Source organism: Artibeus jamaicensis, unplaced genomic scaffold, assembly GCF_021234435.1.
Source record: "Artibeus jamaicensis isolate MK-2021 breed Jamaican fruit bat unplaced genomic scaffold, CSHL_Jam_final contig_525, whole genome shotgun sequence".
Taxonomy (NCBI): domain Eukaryota; kingdom Metazoa; phylum Chordata; class Mammalia; order Chiroptera; family Phyllostomidae; genus Artibeus; species Artibeus jamaicensis.
The window spans coordinates 9048113-9071879 of record NW_026521874.1 but is presented as its reverse complement, the minus strand read 5'-3'; the positions used below and the strand labels follow the sequence as shown (position 1 = coordinate 9071879).

Sequence of the window (23767 nt, the reverse complement as noted above, 5' to 3'; positions counted from 1 at the left end):
GAATATTTAACGAGCCGGCTTTGATAATGAAGAGCTGCTGCCCTCGCCAGCCTGTCCCCAGTCCTTCCGACCTCTTAGATGAATATTGGGGAAATAATGGCCCGTCCAGCCCCCAGACATCACAAGTGATTCTGTGCTGAACTCATTTAATTCCGACTTAGAAGCGGTGGGTTGCTGGCCTCCAGGGAACCCCAGCCGATGAGGCGGAGTTGGCCTCCTGGGGTAATTTACGTCTGTGCCTCTGCCCCAGGGGAGCAGCCCCGTCTCACCTCTCCCTGTAGAAGCCCTTTCTCTGCTATTGGCTCACCAGGGCGGATAGAAAGTAGGAAGGAAGAGAGGACGAAGGCTGTGAGTGTGGTGTCTGGACTCACTTTCCTTTCCTTTGTCCTACCTGACCTGTCCTCCCCTCCCGTCTTCCTCCTGTCCCTCCTTGTCCCTCCCCTCTCCTTATTTTAAATGATGAAAGATAATCTGTGCTGGTGTAACAAATATAAGTTCTAGGAATACAGAGGGGCACAATGAAAGGCCCCCTTCCCGCCTGCTCCAATTTCAGCCCCAAAGTTACCGCTCTTAAGCCTCTAACTGAATTTTTGTGGAGAGTGGGAGCTCACATGCCTGGGTCTGCGTAGTCAGGGTTCTCCCCTTTTTCTCTCTCTTTCTCTCTGTTCCATCTGTCTCTATATTTTATCTCTATATTTTATCTCTATATTATCCATATTATCCATAGTCTCTATGTCTCTCATCTAATACATCATCAGTTAGCTCTATATCAATCTCTATATGTATATCAATATCATCTCTATATATAACATCTAACATCTCCATTTATATCATTTATATCTATGTAGATTTTAGGGAATTGACTCATGCGATTGTGGGGGCTGGCAAGTCCAAAATACCCCCCATGGCAGGCCCCCTGGGGCGTGGGGGGTGCTGGCACCCCAGGGTCCCCCATTTTCCACCCCACCACCTCGCTTTCTGCTCAGCCCTGATTTGTACTTTGTCATGCATTTGAATGCTTCATTACTTCTTCCTTTGCTCCAGAATGCTCAGAAATGTCCCCAATTCCTTGTTAAATAAAAGATGAGAGGCGAGTAATAAAATCCAGATGCCCTCAAGGCCTCCGATGTCACCTGCCAATTCTTCTGTCGGTCATTTTTTCCTTTAAACAAAACAGAAGCGATGGTTCGATGGTTCGGAGCAAGAGGCCATATTCAAATGGCGTCCTTACCTGAGGAGCTGGCTGTTTCCTTCACTCGAGTCTCTCCCTAGATCCAGGGCCTGGGTTCACTACTGCAGCTTCCTCCCAGACGGTGTTTCGAATGCCTCTCAGATGCCAAGGTCCTACCCAGACCCACCCCCTCGAGAGGTAGGAGCAAATTCACTCTGTGACCTTTTCTCTCAGGACGAGGACTGGCCCTGGATGGAGACTCTTCACAGTCAAGCACAGTTAGTATCTGCCTCTCCCGTGGGCCGGTGGTTCTCAGTCTGGGTGACCGTGCTCCCCAGGGGACATCAGGCAACGCCTGGAGTCAGGTTTGCTGGTCACAGTGGGGAAGGAAGGAGGGTGACACTGGCATCTGTTTGGGGAGAAACCAGGGACCCTGCCCCACAGTGTACAGGGCAGCCCCTCACAGCAGCTGTCTGGCCCAGATAGCAACAGCGCCCCCTAAAGATGTCCGCATCTCAGAATGTGTGGAAATGTTCAGTGCTTTACATGGGAAAAGGGACTTTGCGGATGTGACCAAGTCAAGGACCTGCTGACGGAGAGCAGGCTGCCCCGATCATTCACGTATACAAGTGTTTGTGGACCAGTGTTTTCATACCTATTTTTCTCTCTTATCTGTTCCCATGTGTTTGTAGCCATTAGCCTGACCAAGCCATTTTTTTTAAGCAAAAATAATATTTTTGCATTTACATACCATGAAATTCATCCATTTTAAGTACAATTTGATGCATTTTTTTCATTTTCTAGAACTTGCCACTTTCACCACATCCCAGAGTTAGGGTGTGTCCCACACCCAGAAAGATCCCTTGTGCCTATTGGCAGCTCCTGCCCCGGCCCCAGGCACCCACCAGCCTGCTCTCTGTCTCCACGTGCGCGACTGGACCCCTTCAAAGTCTGTTTCTCATGCAGGATGACTAATCCTGCAAGAGAAGAGGTGACGCTTTCTGAATGTCCCTCCATTATGGGAATGTGGGCAGGGGACAGGAGGCCTGGGCAGGTGACTTCACCTCTTTCAGCCTCGGTTTCCCCTCCTCTGAGATAGGGTTGATCACTGCAGGTGGATAAACAGAACGGGAAGTTGTAACCAGTGAAGGCGTTCAAGAACATTCGGCTGAATTGTCTTCGTGCAGTGGGGACTCAGGCTTAGACGTCCTGGTCGCCTCCTCCCTTGTGTCCTAGCGGCTCTGTGGGGCAGGCGCCATCAGCCCCATTTCGTAGATGAATACACTGAGGCTCAGAGCAGTGGGTGGAGGTGCTGGAAACGAGTTCCCCATTGCCGGGTTTCGGAGCCTGGGCCCTCCCACCACCCTGGCTGCCCAGATTTTTAAAGAGGAGGGCAGCCCGTGGCCCCAGCCTTGCCTGGCGTGCTCCGAGTGCTTTGTGATGGCCCAACCTATCAGGAGCCAATTAGGGCTGAGGGCACTTGGCTGCAGAGGTGGTTTCTGGGTGGTGGTGGCAATGAGGCAGATGGCAACTGTCTCCCAGCAGCAAACAGCAGCTGTTTGCCATAAAACCAAGACTAAGCTTGGGTTCTGACGTCAGCAGGGTAGGGACTGGGTTAGGGAACCTCCGCTTGGTGTCCCCGGGGGCCCATCCAATCACCTGCCACTGTGTACTGAGAGGGAAGAAAGGGTGCCCCTGGCCCACACTGTCCTGTGTCCCTGATCCCAAGCACCTGGTGGCTTTTCAGTACATACATGGGCCTGCCGCATGGTTGGGAGGGTGTTGGGGAGAGGGAGCAAAGCTGGCGATTTTTGGCACAGGCTGAGGAGCAGCCTGCATGTCTCTACTCTGGGCGTGCCCTTGGCTTGACCTGTCTCTGGTCCCCCGTGTGGTCTTGGCTTCCTCCAGGAGTCTCTCCCGGTCGTGCGTGTGTCTGCGTGCTGCTTATCCGCTCTCAGCGCACCCAGGACTGGACTTCCATGGCACTTTCTGTGGTTGCCACTACACCGTCCTTTACGGAACCAACTCTAAGCTCCTAGTTCACCATCTAGTTCACAGCTGTATCCCCAGCATCTGGCCCAGGGCCTGGCACATAGTAGGCCCTTAAGGAATATTTGTGGGACAAGTAACAAAAGGAAAGCCCAGACACATGAGCCCTTCTGACTTTATCCTATTCCTCAAACTTAGACGTAGTAGCTCCTAATGAAAGTCACCCCAGCTCAAGAGCAGGCCAGCAAGCCTTTTCTGTGAAGGGCCAGATAGTAAATATTTTAGGCTCTGGGTCCCAATAGTCTCTGCCGCAACTGACTCTGCACTTGTCACCCAAAGGCAGTCATAGATGATAGTCCGTGAGTGGACTTGGCTGCCTTCCAATGGAACTTTAGTCACAAAAGCAGGCGGTGGTCCACGTTCAGCCAGAGGGAGGTGGTGGGCCCTAAATCCGGTGACTGGTGTCCTGTGACAAGAGGAGATGACATGCAGACACACACAGAGAGGATGGTGTGAAGACTGAGTCAGAGGTCGGAGTGAGCACCGACGAGCCAAGAATTGCCATGGATTGCTCCGAGCAGCCGGAGCTGGGAGGGACAAGGAAGGACCCCTCCCCGGAGCCTTGGGAGGGGGTGTGGACCCGCTATCGACTTGCATGTAGACTTTTAGCCTCCAGAGTTGTGAGAAAATAACTTTCCGTTGTTCTAAGCCACCCAGTCTCGGGGAGTTGGTTACAGCGGCCCCAGGAAACAGATAACAGGTGGTCGGACTGTCCGCCTTGCTCAGAAATATCAGCGGCTAACATGAGTAGTGCGTGCGGGGGCACCGAGGGGTCTCTGTGAATTATCCCTCGAGAGCATCACGATGGCCACAGGAGATAAACTCTCAGAGAGCAGTGGCAGTTGGACCCCCTGGGCTTTCCCCAGGGCCACGGTCCCCTTCCATGCTGCAAAGACGACCCGCTACCTGCCTGTCTGGCCATACATGGTGGCGGGTGGGAGGCGGTCCCAGTGGTGGCCGCTGGACGGAAAGCCACGTCCCCCTCACTGAAGGCAGTCCAGGTGGAAGCTCTTTCAGGGGCACCTGCAGCTCAGGCAGCATTCACCCCAAAGGCGTGAATATGATTGTCCCTCCCTCCGTGGATTTGAAATGTCCTGTTGGAATTCAGATAATCCGAAGGTTGTATGTCCTCAATGGGAAGCCCAGTGGAAGCAGTGCAGACATCAAAAAATGCCTTGAAATGAGACCCAGCTTTTACCCAGAAATTGCCCCAAATGCTTTCTGTCTGTGTTAATGTATCCGGGTGGTAGGACTGTGCTGTTGGCCTTTTTTCTCCACAGTTTCTTTGCAAAGCAAAGAGACCGGTTGATGTCACCCTGTTTTATTTACACCTCATGGAGCAAGATAATTCCAGTGATGGTAGGCTGGGGCCCGCACGGTCGGGGCTGCACGGCATTTGAATTGGGATGGAGGACACCCCAGTGGGGCAGGTCTGGAAGAGACTGATATTTATGGGGCCCGTTTGCATTAATTTCCTTTGGCCTCTAATCCTGCTCCCTGGGAAGATTGCTAGGTAGCTGTGTGGGTGTGTGATAAATTCAGCCCAGCCTGGGACACACAAGTGGCTTTTCAGCAGGAGATGGAATTGCCTTTTCAGAACTTTAAGATGCAATTTCTTGGCTGTTTTGGTGTGGCCAGGGGATCAGTGTCAGGAAGCATAATTATGCAGGTTTTCTCTTCTTCAGTTCATAGACTGCAAGGCAGCGGAATGGCCTTGGTAGGGCTCTGGACACCCCCGTGGGTATCGCCACAGCTGGATGCAAGCGAGGGGTGTACAGAGCAGCTAAGAGGCCGTTCACTCTTGGGGTTGGGCAAGTGCCTAGGAATCAGAGCCCTAAGTGCCTCCCTCCTTTCCCCCCACTCCCGGCCTCCCCAGCATGTTGTTGGTGCCCCATAAGTACTTGCTGAACGGACAGATTAGTTCCTGCTCTACAGATGAGCAAGGGACATGAAGAGGTTAAATAACTTGCCCAAGATTTGGCACATGGCTGAGCCCGATTTTGTGGTTCAAGCCCTGACTCCAGAGCCGTCTGCTTCTCCCTCCCACTGACCCTGGTTTGGTCCTGGTTTTTTTTTTTTTTATTACCCTTCATTGTTGGGCTACCTTCTCATTGGGAGTCAATGAGGCGTAGGGAATTTGGAGAGAATGAGAAGGAAAACAGCCTGTTGCTGGAAAGCTGTCCGTCCTCACTATTTCTCCACCTGAGTCCTGTGCAGAGCTGGCTGGTTTCCCCTCCAGTCAATGGTCCAGCTGTGAGTGGAGCAAACTGGCCCTGAATGTGTAACACTGTAGCTCTGGAAGGTCCGTCCCAGCTAAGCATCCCACAGCCAGAAAGGGGCGTGTAAAGGGGCCACAGTGGGCTGCTGGCCCCCAGCTCCAGGAGTTTCACCGAATCTCTGTTTGTGGGTGATGGGAGCCTTTGACCGGTCTCTGGGAATATTCCAGTTTGATAGGGACGTGATAAAAATGATCCTTAATGAGAAAGTTAGTTCTGCCAACACCTAGGAGTCTGGGAAACAAGAAACCTGGTTTGGCACTGTCCACAGGCTCTGGAAGTGGTTCCCGGAACCTCTGATGTGGTTTTGGGAAAACGGGTCAGGCTGAATTGGCTACTCGCCTGGAGGCCCCTCTTTCCTCCACTTCCCCCACTTTTTAGTTTGATGGGTCTATTTGATGCGGGTTACAGAACCTGGTTTTGAGGTTCTCTGAATTACCCCTCCCTTCGACATTCAATCAGATATCTGGGTGTCTGTGACATAGCAGGCACTGTGGGCACAGGTCTGGGGATAGAAGTGAACTTAGACTTTGATGAGGGAAATGATCGAACCCCACACCTTTGGGATGGTAACTGGCAGGGGCTGGCAGGTAGCAGGGAGAGGTGCCTGGTGTTGGGAGGGTCTGTAATGGAGAATTGTGTTTGGCCAGTGAACTTCGGGAAGGCTTCTTGAGGGGAGTTACGATGGAATTGCTATCTGAAGGTATAGAAGAAGTTAACTAGAGGGACAGACAGAGGCAGCAGTGTGTGCAAAGGCCCTGGGGTGGGCCAGGAAGCACGCTGCATTTGAGTGAGTGAAGAAGGGCTGTCTGGTGGAAGAGAGCGTGAAGGAGAGGGGTCGGATCACGTGAAGACTTGGGAGGCTGTGTAACAACTTACCACAAACCGACTGTGGCTTAAAGCAACAGAAACTTGTCCTCTCGGTTCTGGAGGCCATAAGTCACTCTGAGTAAGATGTCAGCAGGGCCGGGCTCCCTCCGAAGGCCCTGGGGGAGAATCCTTCCTTGCTTCTCCCAGCTTCTGGCGGTTCCAGGTCTCCCTTGCTTGTGGCCACATCACTCCAATCCCTGCTTCGTCTTCACCTGGCCTTTCCCCTCTGTGTCTTCTCGGTCAGATCTCCCTCTGTGTGTCTCTTATAAGGACATTCGTCATTTAATTTAGGGCCCAGTGGATAATCCACGATTATTTCATCTCATGATTCCTAATTGAATTAAACCTTCAAGGCCCCCCCCCCCAATAAAGCAACATTCACAGGTCCCAGTGGGTCTATCTTTTGGGGAAGTAAAGAATTTGATGTTTATTCTATGAGCCTTGGGAAGCCTCTGAGGGTTTTAAGCGAAGATGTGGCAAGACCAGCTTTAACCTTTAAGAGTTTCCTCTTTCTCAGCACGGCGAGGACTGGTGAGCACTCACTCAGGTCCAGCCAGGGGGTTCTCTCCTCAGTCACCTGGTGGGAGCCGATGGTGGCTTCTCCTGCAGCCATGGAGGGAGGGATGTTGAAAAGTGCATGGAGGTGTAAGGGGAGGTCCTTTTTGTCATCCAGTCATTTATTCAGCGTTGCCCTGACTGATGGCACTGACGTGGTAAGCCCATAAGAGGACATTCTAGGTGTTTGAACGAGCCGTTCTCCCTTCCCTGAGAGGTGCTGGCGTTGCTCCCACACCCACAGCTGCCCATCAGGTGGCTTTCTGGTGAATACACACCTTCCATGCAGTTAATAGCGTCCTCACCTAGCTAAGGCCACGCTGTGGCAGGAAGCCGATTAAAGTGCGGGCAGGCTCGCTCTCTCTCCATCTATCTCCGTAGCATCTTTATTTTTCACTGACTTATTATTTTGTTTTATAACAAGCATGCCAGTTGTGTGCAGGAAGAATAAATAAGAAAGGCAATTTGGCGCTGACTGTTGGTTGCATTTGATTTGCATTTCATTAAGAACCCCACTCTGCTGTGGTGCCGAGGTCAGATTGTGGCCAGAGAGGCAGAGGGGTAGGTGGACGAGGACAGCCACTGCCACACAGAGGCGAGCGGAGGGAGCGATGTGGATGGTCCAGCCCAAAGGCACTGGGATCTAACAGAACCGTGGCCAGTCTTGCCTCCACCAGCCTGTAGCTGTGTGGCCTTGGGAAGACCACTGGTACCCCGTCTGTAAAATGGGAGAATAACATTACCCACGGTGTGGGGCTGACAGGAGAATTAAGTGAGGGGATGCCCTGACAGTCCTCAGGAAAAGGGAGGTGGTAATTATAACCAACATTTTACATCAAAGCGGCCACGTGGGTTTGTTCACAGGTGTTTGTTCACTGTCTAGCAGGTGCCACGCCCCATGGTAGGTGCTGGGCTGAAGGCAGGACAGAACGTCCAGAGGCCCTGGCCTCTTGTTGTGGGGCACATACACCAGGGGCGTGTAGCCCCATAAGTCTGCATAGTGCCAGGTGATGACGACAGCCCCAAAGAAGAAGAGAGCCAAGGAAAGGGGATAGAGAGTGGGCCGGCGGCGGGACGACCTTCCAGTTCAGGTGTGGTGTTCGGGAGGGCTGCCCTAATGAGGCCGTTGGAGCACAGAACTGAGCAAAATGATGGAACGAGCTGTAGGGATTTCTGTGGAAAGAGTATTTCAGGTGAAGGGAATGGCATGAGCAGAGGCCCTGAGGCAGCTTATAGGACTGTGGTGGCCCCAGGCGGGAGCTGGGCAGGGGATTAATAAACATGAGCAGGTATAATGTCCGGCGGTGCTTGGAGAAAACCAAGGTGGGTGAGGGGCAGATGTGACCCAGGGGACTTCTGGAGGCCTTTGCGGGGTGGGGGTTGCAGCAGGGAAGGTCTCTCTGAGGATCTTGGTGTTGGGACTGCGCATGTTTGGCTTGTGTTCCGAAGCTGCTCTCTAGTGCCCTCCGGCTCTCCCGTATTGAAACGATGGCGATGGGTGGGTTCCCACCAGGTTCCCCTCTGTGAAACGAGTGGAGCAGAGCTCGGAAGGAACAGCAGGTGTGGCGATTAGAACGCATTCTCTGGGAGGACGCATGAGAAGCCATTGCCAGTGGGGACCTCTCGGGAGCCTCACTGAGAATTCGAGGAAGGGACAGAGCGGGTGTGTGAGCTTCCTAGAGCTGTGGTAGCCCAGTGCTACTACTACAGATAGGGTAGTTGACCTCGTGGGACCCCAGTGTCCCCGTTCTGGAGGCTCTGGGTACGAAATCAAGGTGTTGGCACAGTCAGGGCTGGGGGAAGACTCCGTCCCGGCCTCTCCCTCAGCTCCTGCTGTTTGGCTGGCTGTCTTTGCCGCTCCTTGGTTTGTGGAAGTATTGCCCTTACCTCTGCTTTTATCTCCACGTGATGTCCTCCCTGTGCCTGCCTGTATGTGCCCCTGTGCCCACATTTTCTCTTTTTATTAGGACACAAATCATATTGGGTGAGGACCCCCCCACCCACACACACACTGTAACATGGCCTCCTCTAAACTTCACCAACTGCATCTTCACTGACCCTATTACCAAATGCAGTCACAGTCTGAGGTCCTGAACATGCTCTGGGGGGCACACAATTCAATCCATGACGAGGGACCTACAAACCTTTTTATGGGCGTTCTCACCTACGTACACAAGAACACACATGCGTAAGTGACTTTCTATCAGATAAACACGCCCGTGTAACCAGTGCCGTGATGAAGAATCCGAACATTCCCAGCTCCCCAGAGGCTCTCCAGACGGGGCCTCTTTATGTTCCATTATGTGTCTTTTTATGCCACATTAATGCTTTGAAACCGTATAGACTTCCTTTTACAATAAAACTGAATGGAACTTCAACGATAAAGAGCCTGCCCCCATGGGCATCTAAGGAGAGAGCTCACGTGGCAACCTCCGTCAAGGAGCAGGAGGGCCCGTGGCTTTGACCTCGGTGTGGGGGCTTTTCAGTGGATTCCCCCCACCCTGGCCCCGGTGTCCTGCAGAATGGTCCAGGGTGCACTGAAGTATTGATCTGCGTAGTGCCCTGGGTGCCTGGGGCAGCGAAGTCCCCTCATCTGTCTGTCCTGGTGCATACATCGGTCACATTCTGTGTGTGCGATGAAGTGATACATGTCATCTCAAAAAACGCAGAAAGGCAGGTACTGGCATTAGTCCCATTTTACAGGTGAGGAGGCTGAGGCTCCGCAGGGTGACTTCCCAGGCCCTTCTTAGGTGTTTCTTGATGGCACCTGGATGTGGCAAGCAGAGGTCATGGCTGTCTGTGCGTCTGCAGTCCCTCGTCCGCTGATGTGCTAGCTTGTCCCAGGGAGGGCCTGTGTGGGAAGGGTCCTTTCGGGAATGGCGCTCTCTATCCCAGTCCAGTCCCTTTCCTAAAGCAGTTTGGCAACCTCGCTGAACTAGAACAGCTGGCCGGCTGCCGAGTGGGGTTCTGAATTTCACTGCTGCCCCTGGGCCCACACGCCAAATGGCTTTGACCCAACCATGCTAGGACATAGCCTGCCCTCTTGTACAGAAGAGAAATCCAAGGTTCAGAGAAGTGATTCCGAGTTTGTTGGACTCCTACCTGCGTTTTTCTTGGCGTCCACTGCAAAACTTAGCTCAGGCTGTTCCAAGACGGTTATGGCTACAATTGCTTCCGAAAGTCGGTACCCACTGTGCTTCTGAGCCTTCGGCTCTCACTGGGTTCGCCGTCCACTGGTGTCTGTGTAGAGCAGGTAATGTGTCAGCCATGGGTGGAGGCGTGGGTCCCCACAGAAACCCAGGCTGGGCCCTGGCAGCCTCCCCAGGGTGGCAGATGGCACTTTGCTGAACTTCAACAGACTCGGGTTTTACAGGCCCTTTGCTAATGGTCATGAACTTGGCATTTGCTTTGGTACTTGGGGAGCCCTGAATCTCCAGCTAAATTGGATCTGAGCAGGTGGAGAGCACACAGCCAGGTATATGACAGCTGTGGGGAAGGTGGCAGGGGGCAGACTTGCCGATTGATGGCTTCTCTCACTGTGACAGCTGTCAGCTTTTCTCCCTTCCCCACCCTCAGCTTCCTTCTCCCAGGAAACGGCACCTGCTCCACCCAGAGCCTGGACACTCCCTTTAGTTTTCTCAAGGAGAAGCAGTTGCCTGTCCAAGCGTGTCTGTCTGTCTGTCTTGCTCTCTCCCCTTTTTCCCGCAGGACCCTTCTGCCCGTTTCACCTTTCCATATTAGAGGATAAACGATCTACTTGCTAACATAACGCGTTTTCAAAATTGCGATAAAATACACATCACACCGTATTTGTCGTTTTCACCATTTTCAGGTGCACCATTCCGTGCCTGAAGTACAGGCACGCGATTCCGCGGCCATCACTACCCTCCAAGTCTAGAACTTCTTCCATCGTCCCAAACCGAAACTCTGTCCCCATTCAACACTGCCCTCCCCTCTCCCAGCCCCCGGTAACTGCCACTCGACTTTCTGTCTCTGTGACTTTGACGCCTCCAAGCACTTCCTGTAAGTGGAATCACAGAAGCTTTGTCCTCTTGTGACTTTTTTATTTCACTCAACATCATGTCTGCAGGTTCATCCGCGTTGGAGCATGTGTCAGAGTTTCCTTCCTTTTAAGGTTGAGTAATGTTCTGCTTGTGTGGGTGGGCCATGATTTGTTCATCCACCCATCCACGGGCACACCTTTGGGCTCTTTCTTCCTTTTAACTGTTGTGGGTAGTGCTGTCGTGGACAGGTGTGAACGTGTATTTGCTTGAGGTTGGAGATTCTTTTGGATCCGTATCTCGGAGTGGAGTTGCTGTGTCATAGTCATTCTGTTTAACTTTCTGGAGAACCATCAGTTTTCTCCACGTTGTTGCACCATTTGCACATCCTGCTCCCCCACCCCCGCAGCCACGCCCCTGTTTCTCCGCATCCTCATCCACACTTATTTTCCATTTTTTAAGTTAGAGCTGCGCTAGTGGGCTACATGGGATCTCCTGCTGGTTTAATTCTCTCTTTGCTAATGACTAGTGATGTTGAGCATCTTCCCGTGTGCCTGTCGGCTGCCACTTGTATATCTTCTTTGGACAAATTTCAAGTCTCTTGTCCATGTTTTCACTGGGTTGGTTGTCTTTTTGTATCTACTTCACATTAGTAGTCAGTCCCTCCTTCTGTTGAGCCCCAGCAGCCAGGTGGTAGCTATGACAACCTACAGAGGCGAAGCACAGACCTGCAACTCACTGGGTCTGGCTGGAGCACCACCTCTGTAGGCTTTTGGGCAGGCAGCTTCCACTCTCTGTGCCTCAGTTCCCCCTTCTGTGCAATGGGGACATGATCCCTTACCTCCCACGTGGGCTCTGAAAATTGGACATAATGCTGGGGAAATGTTTATCCCAGTGCCCAGAGTGGGGAGGTCTCCAAGGGACAGTAAACTTCTTATTAGCTTGATTTTTACTCCTGCTCCTTGATTTAATTTGCAGCTCACGGCTCGTCCCGTGACAGACACTGCCTTCCTTTGCATCCACAGGAGACCTGGGACGGACGCTGTAGACAGTGATGGAGGCGACCACACAGCACAGGGATTCTGTGAACAGGGGGCGGCGGGGACGGTGGGGGGGCACTTCAGGAACATCTTGATGTGATGGCTCAGTTTGCACCCAGCATGGCCTTTGGTGGCAGCTGTCTGTCTCTGTCAGCCTGCCACACCTGATACATAATTCATCCAGGTGCTGAGGGGCAGGTGCATTTGCATATGCAGGCGGAAGAGGGGAGGGAGCCTCTCACCCGGGTCCCAGGTGCCTGTGGAGCAAGGTGAGGGCGCAGGACTCAGGGCCCACCACCGCCCCAGCCTTTCTTTGCAGCAGTTAGACCCCAGGTTCTGCTATTTCCCAAAGACTTAAAACGATTTGGATTTGACATCCCCCCCACCCCAGTCTGCCTGCTGAGATGCCAGTCAACCTTGATTTCCGGGCATCATGGAACAAAGTGTCCGAGAGTGCAAGGGTTTTCTTCCTACTTTAAAAACTCACCTGCTCATCTTTCCTCTGCTCATCTTCCCTTCTCATCTGCTGCATTGCCCACCCATGTCATGCTCCCCCCATGGCCGTGTTCCAGTATGAGCAACGGTTCATAGATTTTCCTATGAATTAGGGCCTGTTTGCCTGTGGTTGGAAAACACCGAGTGCAGCATTTTATAGATGTGGTTTCCTTGGAGATGGCAACATCTGCCCGCAGACCCGGGAGCCGGCCCAACCACAGGCTGGCTTCTGTGCAGGGCGGGGACCGGGAAGCAGATCCCCCGGCTCTGGGCAGAAGCCATCGATCCTGCTTCTCTGTTTTCTGAGCTAGTGAAGTGCCCCCAAGTGAGACCCCTTGGCTGTGAGAACATGAGAATGAAGACTGATTTCCTAAAGAATTGTTGAAAAGATCTTATTCATTTATTTTTAGAGAGGGGAAGGGAGGGAGAAAGGGAGAGAAACAACATCAGTGTGTGGTTGTCTCTCATGTGGCCCCAACCGGGGTACCTCCCTGGCCTGCAACCCAGGCGTGTGCCCTGACTGGAAGTCCAACCAATGACCCTTTGGTTTGCAGGTCATTGGCACTCAGTCCACTGAGCCACACCAGCCAGGCTGATATATATTTTGGATCAGTGCCATTTCATTAACCTGTGTGCTGGCAACAATTATTTTAAGACATTTAAATGAGCAACAAAGCCACATTCCCTTTATACATGGTTGAGTCACGGGCTTAGGATAACAATCGAATTGTTAGTTTCCCAGATTAAAAGAGAGAGGCTGGGCATTATTCATTCTTTCAACGTCTATTTCTTGAGCTTCTTCTCTGTACCAGGGTGTGTCCCGGACACCAGGGAATAACTATTTATTAACAAAACTGCCGTGACCTTACCTTCCGGAGTTGATATTTTCTTATTTTTTAAATTTTATTTTCCAATTACAGTTTGTACTCAGTGTCACTCTGTATTAGTTTCAGGAACATACCATAGTGGTTAGACAACCATGTACGTTACGAAGCGATCCCCCCGATATTTCCAGCACCCACCTGGCTCCATGCATACTTATTACACTGTTATTGACTATATTCCCTGTGCTGTTCCTTACATCCCTGGACTGTTTTCTAACTACCAGTCTGTGCTTCTCAATCCCTTTCACCCAGTCCCCCAGCCCCCTCCCCTCTGGCAGCCATCAGTCAGATTGGAGTTGATATTTTAGACCAATGGTCAGAAAACGTGGCCCATGGACCACAGGTAGCCCACCACCTATTTTTGCAAATAAAGTTTTATTGGTACACAGCCTTCCTTCTTTCCTTTCTTCCCTTCCTTCTCTTCTTTTATTTCTTTTCTATTCTTCTTCCTTCTTCTTCCTCTCTCCCATCTTCCTTCCTACTTTCCTTCCTTCCCTCCCTTCTTGCATTTCCCTTCCTTATGAATTACATGTGCATGACACTCATGGCAGGCGTCAGCTCTGCAAAAGATTGACACACGATCAAATGTGGAGGTTCCCCTCACCCCTTCATTTCCCCTGTCTTTCTCAGTGGGAGCCTTTCCAGTTCTTTCTCTGTGGCCTTAGATACAACACAGGAATATACAGTAAATATATTCAAACACCGTGTTGACCTATTTATATGTACTTACATTTATATATATTTGTATTTGAACAGACAAGATCATACTGAACGTGTTGGTTGGCAGTGAGTTTTTTTTCCCAAATCAATGTGTCTCAAGAGTTTTTTTTTCTGCTCATGGAGAACAGGAGTGGGCAAGCCATGGCCCTGGGCTGAATCTGGCCCACTCCTTGTTTTTGTAAATAAAGTTTTATTAGAACACAGCCACGCCCATGAGTTTACATATTGCCTGGGATGGCTTTTGTGGTTTAGTAGCAGAGCTGAGCAGTTGTGATGGAGACTGCATGGCCTGCAAAATCTGTAATGTTGACTGTCTGGCCCTTTATGGAAAATTTGTTGACTGTGGCGATAGAGCCACCTTGTTCATTCTGATAACTACACTATGCTCTCAAGTACAGCTGTGCCATATTCTATCAGATCACTCCCCTATTAAGACATCTGCTGCTTTACTCTCCTTACATGCTCCAGTGTGGACCCCCTACACTGGGCTGTCACGGGGGTTCCTCGGTTTTGACATAAACACTGGATTCTCCTGATGGGGTGGATGTATGCCATTCATGGTGTGTGCCATTGAGACCCTGTGGCTATCCCAGAGAGCTCCCTTCGGTGATACGTTTCCTCTTTTCTTCTGCCGGGCTCCTCCCTGGTCTGGCCTGAACTCTCAGCCTGGTTCGTGGGGAGCCTGAGCAGAGGTGGGCATCGTGAGTGGTACTTCGTGACCAGAGCACCGGCCTGTGCCGAGCGTGCCGGTAGCAGCACAGGCAGGTGTCAGCGCCGTGGACTTGCGGGGCCGAACAGTGGCCCCCGGGAGCGTGGCGGCAGTTTTGAAGAGACATTGTTAAAATGCAGGTAGATGCCTGGGCCCCCCGCCCCAAAGGATCTGAAAAATGCTGGAGTGAGGGTATTAGTCAGACTTAGAAGAAAATTGAGTCGTAGACTTTTCTTAAATGGGAAATTCAGCTTCTGAGGTCTGAAGGCTGCAGTGGGGTCTCTGGTTGCAAACAGCAGAAGCCAGGTCTCTCTGACTTGATGAGACAGTGAACCTGCCTGGAAGATGTGGGGATGACCCTCAGGATGGACAAGAAATCTCGGGAAGGAGCAGGATCCAGGGTCTCGGGGGCTCTGTGTGTCAGGAAGGACTTGATCGGTTTGCGGGGGACCACGAGTAGATAAACTGAGCTTCAAAGATTTTTTCAACCATCATGTATCACTCCACTCAAAATTCATGTTTTCTAGAGGGAATCCAGTTGGTCCGACTTGGCACCTGGTGACTTAGGAGGGAAGGTGTCTGTTCTTTGTTGTCATCCGGATGTGACTGTGCACAGGGGAGGAGAGAGGTTTCCCCAGAAGGTACACTGGGGGTGGGGTGAATGCTGGGTGGTCGCACATAAAATGCCCCCTGTAAAGCCGTACGTTTCTTAGTGGCTGAGATACAGCATCCAGCCCAAATAACACCCCTTTTGTATTACAGAATCTTTTTTTTTTAAGATTTTATTTATTTATCTTTAGAGGGGAAGGGAAGGAGAGAGGGAGAGAAACATCAATGTATGGTTGCCTTTCGTGCATCCCCTGCTGGGAACTGGCCTGCAGGGAACTGGCCTGCAACCCTGGTATGTGCCCTGACTGGGAATTGAACCTCAATTGTCTGGTTCGCAGGCCCGCGCTCAATCCACTGAGCTACACCAGCCAGGGCCAGAATCTTTTATTACAAAATCATAAGCATGTAATTCTGTAGCATAACAATATCACACTCAACACCATGTGACATTTTAGGTGAAATGTTCCAATTAACACTCCAAATTATTACCCCCATATTATTACCCAACCAACCACACTCCAGCAGGCGTCACTTCTGCCGGACCCTGTATTTAAATACTCGGATCCTGCTGAGTGAGAATAAATAGGTGGATGAACGTGTTAAGTCAGGATTCCCAGAGAGCCCGCCATCCACATTATTTGAATCTGAAAGAACAAGTTTTGTATTCTAACGAGTCACCGCTGGAAGCAAAAGCTGAAAGCAGGTCGAAGGTCTTGGTTGGGAAAAACAACACCAATTTCGGGCAGCAGCTCTTCAAACTCACGGGGGGAAAAAGAGTTTCTGTCTTTCTTCCTGAGGTCCCTGTAGGATGGACCCGAGTGACTTATTAAACATTCCACACTGGCGGCAGTTTTCCCGTGCTGTCTGCTCGGCTGGTGCTGACTCATGCACCTCCACAGAAGCAGGGGGCAGACGGAGGGTCTGGAGAGGTTATCCCGTTGTATAAATGAGAGGAATGAAAGCCTCGCAGATTTTGACCTTCCACAAGGTCATGGCCGTAAGTCTGGAGGAAAGCGAGCAGGATCAGTGAGGAGGGATGGTCTTGCCCCAAACCCTCATTTGACAAGCATGGGAAGTGAGAGCAGCCGAGGCTCGGCGGCTGGCCCACAGGCACCCAGCCAGCCCCCTCTCCAAACCCGCCACAGTGGGTAGATGCTGTTGTCCCCCTCGAAGGCGTGATGGGCGTATTTCAGTGCGTTTCTTGTAGAATTCCCAGGCTGAAATGTGGTCTCTCTTGGCACGTCCGTAGGAATTCACTCTCAGTTCATTTTTCCCAGCATAAGGGAAGCTTCTGTGAAGTCTTCTGTGGTGACAGAATACTCCCAGTTAGTCCGAATAAGTATCTCCAGCTGCCCTCACTGGCAGAGAGGACGCCCTTTACCTGAGCAGTTGCAAGTTCTGTGTTTGCCGAGGATGCGGACTCTGGGTGGATTCCTATGGTGATGACGGGGTGCCGAGAACCCAGATGACAGACGGCTTTGCTTCCTTTCCAAATGGTCCCAGGCAGAGCCAGGTCCTGGGGAGGCTACAATACATTTTAAGACTAAGAGTGTTTGGGGTCAGACAGAAGCAAGTTCACATCCTCGCTCTGCCCCCTACACACTGTGAAACCTTGGTGAGTCACTGACCCTCTGTTCCTTCACCTGGAGATGACAGTTCATATCTTACAGAATAGAAGGAGTGATGCCTATAAAATGCTTAGCACAAGGCCAGGCACATAGTCGGGGCTCGATGAGTGGCAGCTGCCGCAGTGAGAACCAAGGTACATGGGCCACTCCCTGCTTTTGACAAGAGGGGAAACTAGCCTCACAGCCCAAGGTGACTTGCCAAGTAATGACAGGGCCTTCTGCTTCCATACTGGGTGACCTTGTCAGTGCAACACAAGGCTTCCTTCGGGGTCACCTGGGTCAGGCCAAACCGCCCCCAGAAGGGTGGGTGTCATGGGCTGAGGGTCATGATGCCACCAGTGTCCCTTTCCTGGGCCCTCCCTCTCTACCTCCTTTATGGTTCCCGATTTTAGGAAGTGTTTGTGAGTCAAATGATTTCTTGCTCAGGGGGAGGCCAAGAGGAGGGGAAAGAAGCCAGCCCAGGCCAGCACTTACTGGCCCCACCAGCCCCCGGAAGACAGCCAGCACAGGCCGCTGTGCCCTCCCGCCTCGGAGCTCGTTTTTCCTTCTGGCAAGGGGATGGGGAAGAAAACCTCAAAGGAAACATCCAGCCACACGCCCGTGAAGTCTCTGCCCCAAATCAGCCATCCTTTTTAATAATGAGGGCTGTCATGAGCCCGGGTTCTGTCAGAAAGGATGGCCTGTGTAGATAGTCGGCCTGTAACTGATTTATGGGTTGGGGAACAAAAAAAAATAAATAAGATTAGTTGCTAATCAGAGGACTGCAGGAAAATCAGCATGCCTGGACGCTGGTGCAGACCGGGCCTGGATGGCAGACTCAAGGCTGGCTGGTTGGGGCGGGGGAAGCAGGGCCGGGCTGGGCAGTGGCGTGCTCCTGGAGAGGGGCCATGGGTTCCGGATTATTCCATGGGCAGAGGCAGTGTTGTCCATGTCCAGGTCAAGAGCTGGCCGAGACCAGCCTTCTGGCAAGATACCCAGCTTGCAAGTGAGCAATTGGTCCTCTCAGCCAGCCCTGAACTTGATGGCCTGGCCAGCTGCAGGCCTGTGCAGGCACATCTGTGAAATGGGAACATGTGTCATGAGCTCCGACAGGGGGATTCAGAGAGCAGTTAAGACCAGGCTTTTGAAGTCAGTGGGATCTGTGATCACACACACCCTGGGCCTTATATTGAGTTATAGTCTGGAAACATTAACTGTGGAGAACCCCAGTTATCTTAATTATACAATGGAAGTCATAATTATTCTAACCCCACATGAGATAACGTGTCCTGAGCACAGGGCCTGCCCACTGCCGTCCCAGACAGACTGAGCCCAGTGCTGACGTCTGCAGTCCTGTGAGCGCTGGAATTCACTCCCCCAGGGGGGCTAGTGAAGGCCCCTAGCTTTCCTGTAGGTTCAGTACCATCCCCTCCCCACTAGGCACTCTATGCAGGAACACCTCCAACTGGAAATAAATATTCAGGGTGGGGTGCCAACCTGGTCCCTTCTCACAACATTGAGGCAAAATGACGCGTGGGAGTTCTGCCCCTCCCCCGCTGCCTTCCACAAGGAGCCCACCAGCTTTTGCGTGATGGTGATTGGAAGCACTGGGGTTTTCTCGGATTCATTTAGATAATGGACCCCTCACTACTGATATGCCAGGTCCTGTGCTGGGCGCTAGGGATCCACAAAAATCAAACCACATATGGTCCCTGCCCTCCTGGCACTTCCAAATGGCATCACGTAATGAGTCGGAAAAGCACGTGTGAACTCCAAAACTGTGGCCAGAGCTTGAAGGCACACAGAGGTGCTCAGACAAGACCCAGCCTAACCCAGGAGGGTGGGGTCAGGCTGAGGCAGCGGAAGACCTCAGGTGGCAGGGGTGGCTGCTCTTGGGGTGAAGGAGGCAGTGGGAGGTGGCATTTGGGGGTTACTTTGGGAGGTGTGCTTCAATTTCCCTACTTTCACGGAAGTCCAGACCCTCCCAGGACAGGGCTTGGCAAGCTGCAGCCCGAGGGCCGACTTCGGCCGCCGCCTGGTTTTGTGGTTTGTGGGACCATGGCTGCACCCGTTCATTCATGTGTTGTCTGTGACTGGTTTCGCACCACAGCCGCAGAATTGCACAGTAGAGACAGAGAGCGTACGACTTGCAAAGGCCAAGATTTTTGTTACCTGCCTTTTTTCCCATTCCTTTTATTTTATCTTGTTCTCACCTTGAATCTGAAGCAGTGTCTTAATGGACAGGAGGGGAATGTGTGTTGTGTGTGTGTGTGAAAAAATTTTCCCTGTCCTCAAATCAAGAATTGGTAGAAGGTCTGTTTTTTTTTTTTTAATTAAAACACTTTTTTCAATTACAGTTGACATTCAGTATTATTTTGCATCAGTTTCAGGTGTATAGCATAGAGGTTAGATAATCATACACTTTACAAAGTGTTCCTCCTGGTATTTCCAGTACCCACCAGCACCATGCATAGTTATTACACTATTACTGACTGTATTTCCTGCGCTGTACTGTGCATCCCCACGACTGTTTTGTAACTGCCAATCTGTGATTCTCAATCCCTTCATCTTTTTCACCCACACCCCCGGCCCCAGCCCCTCTGGCCGCCATCAGTCCGTTCTCTGTGTCTATGAGTCTGTTTCTCCCCTTTTGTTCATTTATAGTGTTCTTTAGAGTCTGTGGTAGAAGGTCAGTCTCATCAATATTGGGAGCTGATCTGCTACTGAGCAAAGTTTAACTTAGAGAAAGACAAATACCTATATACCTAGCTCTTTTTCTTGTTGGGGGCGACGGAGCACCAATGAGTAAATGAAAGCCCCGGCTGCTTCCCCACATGCAGGGAGATGCGGGGAGTCACACCGCGACTGCCGCTTCCACTTTCCGGGGGGTCCTTCGAGCCTCTGTCTTGCCAGGTCCTGGTTTTTTAAGGCCCTGCTGTGGGGGTGTGCTCAAGCCAGAAGTGAGGGTTGTCACCTGGGCCGAGTGGCTTCTCACTAAGTGTCCTCCCAGTGTCAGAAGTGCCAGGCCCTTGTGCTTTCAGATGACCCCCTTCCCTGGGATCGGAGCAGCTGGGTCGAAGGTCTGTGCCCCTGCCCCTCCCTTCTCACCCAAGAAATGGTGCTGTTCTTTAGTTTTGAATCTTTATTAGGCAATCAGGTCAGGCCAAGTGCAAAGGAGTTAAATTGAGAGGGAGGGACAGGTCACTGAGCCACAAGGAGGACCAGCAGGCATTTTCTCCTGTTCTGGAAAATGTTACTGGATGGGCACTCTGCAGCACAGGGCGGTGTGCGAGAATGTGTGCTCACGCCTGTCCCCACCTGCGCCTGCAGGGAGCTGGTCTGTCCCCAGCCCTGTCATTTCCTCCCAATTGGCTGGGCCAGACGCTCCAGACGTCCTGGTAATGAGACACTAAGGGATCTGGCTGGGTGACAGCCTTGGAGTTCAAGGGGACACAGCCCTGCACAAGGAAGCTGAGGGTGAAGAGTCCGCTGGCTCTGCCTGCCTCAAAGCCAAGCAGACTTCTGGAACAGGAAATGCTGCAAGGACTAAACACCCCTTTGGGATTCTCCTCGCTCTTTGTGACAAGGGCGCCGAGAGGCGGGCTGGCAGATGTGTGTTGCTCTGGAGCCTTGTGAGTGCGAAGCCAGCTGAAGACTTAGACAGGGGGTGCCCAGGGGCTAGAAAAAGAAAACCAAGGTGTGTCTCTGTCCTCAAGGAGCCCATAGTGGGGAGTGCACCGAGAAGATCCTGCTAAGCCAGCCCTCCCGACTCGCAGGTGGAAACTGGCCACGTCCTGTAGAATTCCCCCAAGGTGGAAGGTGCCAGTGGCCCTTGCTGGAGGTGGGGTACTGGGAGCCTGCTGACCCGGCTTCCGGCCTTGGCCCTTCCACTCTGGGGTGCGTGCTTTGTGTGAGGTGCCGTGGGTATGAGTCCTTCCTGTCTGCGTGGCAGGCGCAGGCCTGGGGGAGACATTCATTCAGTGGCCACATAAGTAAGTGCAGGATTCCACCTGGGATGTGTGAGAAAAAGCAAGGGGTGCAGGGCGCACCTATGACCCGAGATAGAACTAATTGTGAGGTGTGAGACTGTGTGTCTGGGTGAGTGATTCCTCAAGGGCGAGTAAGTCTCCGCTGACAGGCAGGGCGGGGAATAGGGTTCTAGTCGGAAGGAGCAGCATGTGCAAAGGCCCGGAGGTGTGTGAGAACTTGGTGCCCACTGTGGCTAGAGTCAGAGGATGGCGAGGTGATGATGGTACCAGGGGAAGCTTGAGAGTGGGCGTTGAGGGTCCTGTGATGCCCTTGGAGCCATAGAGGGGCAGAGCAATGGGGAGCCTTGGAAGTTTTTAAGCAGGGGAATGTACACCTGTCAACACCTCACTTTGGCTGCTGGGTGGAAAATGCATCGTAAAGAATCAAAGTGTGATGGGATTAATTTAGCCATAGGAAGGTGTGGCTTCCACACGGGCTACGCCATGGGTGAACCTCAAAACCACGATGCTATACGAAAGCAGCCAGGTGCAAGAGTTTACCTGTTGTTCGGTTCCATTTGTGCGAGGCGTCCAGGGGCAGCGAACCCAGAGGGACAGGGACGTGGGTAATCACCAGGCGCGGAGGGAAGGGGCTGGAGAATCACCGCTTGATGGGCACAGGGTTTCTTTTGGGATGAAGCATGTATTTTGGAACTAGGTTTGCACAGTGTGAGTTTGCTTTAAAGTGGTTAGTTTTATATTGTACAAATTTCACCTCAATATGACCAACAGTTAAAAAAATTAGTGAGATCGAGAACCTGATTGACAGGCAGTAGCAGCAGCGGCTCCAATGGGGGGGGGGGGGCCTGGATGGGAAGGTGGGACTGGAGACGGGAGGTAGTGAGCCAATTTGAAGAAGAGGCCAGAATTCTCAGGGTCCTTTTAGTTTGGATATTCTGTGTGAATTAGACCTCGGGAAGGTCAGAAGAACTTTCCTGTTCGTGGTAAAGCAAATACATTCCCCCGAGCAGAGATTATGGCCCCGGAGCTGGGTGTCTTTCCCTTCTGTCGATGCTGAGCCGGGCTCCGGGGCTGCTGTGGGCACAGTGTCCCATGTCAGGTGGTCCTGACTTGCCCGCCCATCCAGAAAGCACACGGTCGCCCCAGGGCTCCGACAGCCGCAGAGGATGGAGTGGCCCTCGTCAACGTGTCATGCCACCTCATCTTCCAGCTTTCTCTAAAATTGGCTCCATTTCCAGAGGAGAGCTTTATGTAATATCTAATAGCCTGTGAAGATCGTGGAGAGGTTATCCTTTTTAACGGCGTCTGCAAAACACTCCCCAACTCTCAGTACGCAGTCACAATTGTTCGACACAGTTATTTGCGTCTGTTTTCCTCTCTGAGCATTCCTGGGTGATGAGGGGAGGCCGGGAGGGTGAACCCCACATCCTGTCCACAAAGGCGTCCTTGGAGTGAGGGAAGCGATACAGGACCCCCTCCTACCTCCTCCGAGTAAATTGCCATCCGTCCCCCCACGTCCTCTTCCTCCCGGCCTCTCTTCCGTCCTTCCACCTGCCCACCTTTCCATCCTGCCCCCCTCTCTTCCTTCATTGCATCCGTCCACTCCACCATCTACCCATCATCCTTCCATCCTTTGATGTGTCCACACAGCTGTCCACACATCATCTGTCTCTCTACCCACCCGTCCATCTCTCCACCCGTCCACCCTCTCCTTCTTCTCCATTTCTTTTATCCCTTCTCCCTTCCCACTATCTCTTTTATTTCATCCCTTTGTCCTTCCATGCTTTCACCCTCCCTCTGTCCATCCCTTCTGTCCGTGCTTCTATCCTGCTTTCCTTGGGAAACCCTTCCCATTTTATTCATGAATCCGTCTGTTTCCATCCTTGCTTCCATTTGTCCATCTACCCACCCTTCCTTCCATCCACCATCCATCCATCCGTTCTTCCATCTATCTGTTATTCATCTTTTTAGCTATCCCTCTGTACAACGGTCATTTGTGGATATACTTGCCGCAGCCCCGTGGCGAGAGGACATGTGGGGCTGCCAGCGCAGGCCCTGGGAGGGGACGACTCTGCAGGCACGCCCGAGCTCCTTGAAGCAACAGGCCTCCTGGAGAGGGTGGCTTTTCGGCTGCGTATGTGGAGACCTCCAGTCTCACATGAACACACCTGCCTAGGCACTCCTTCCAGAGCTCTGGACGTTTGCAAGGAGGGCTCACTTTGGCCACCAGAGGGCGCCCACCTCCTGGCCAGGCCCAAATGGGGTGATGTTGGGCAGGGAGAAGAGTAGGGAGGTTAGTTTTGATGCTGTTTTAAACCAAACTCTCTTAAACTGACCACCCGAACTCTTTGGGAAGAGCAGAAGTGTTTCAGAACCAGTTCCTCCTGTCAGGGAGCCCACAGTTGAGTGTGGAAGACAGAGTATTAGGACATAATGTGGTAAGTGCAGAGTCTCAATGCAGATCACTCATTGAATAGCCATTTAATGAGCACCTACTGTGTGTTAGGCTTTGTGCCACTTGCCCAGGACAGGGAAATGAATGATACAGAATCGCTGCTCTCAAAGACCCACGGTCCACTTGGGGGACAAAAACCAAACAGAACAGATTTGGAAAAATAGGAAAGTCCAGCCACAGAATATACAGAATGTTTGAGGAGACTCGAGAGAAATAAGCCAATCCAGGTTAGGAGAGAAGGGGAATATCAGGGAAGACTTCTCGGACGAAGAACACTCAATCCTGGCTGGGGGAGATTGGGGCATCAGGGAAGGCTTCCTGGAGGAGAGGGTACCAG

General features: G+C 52.0%; 1 protein-coding gene across 1 annotated transcript in view; it reads left to right on the top strand.

Moving 5' to 3' along the window:
• The window catches only part of KSR2 (kinase suppressor of ras 2), a 268896-nt gene that overhangs the window by 134049 nt on the left and 111080 nt on the right, over nucleotides 1–23767 (top strand). The window lies entirely within an intron of this gene.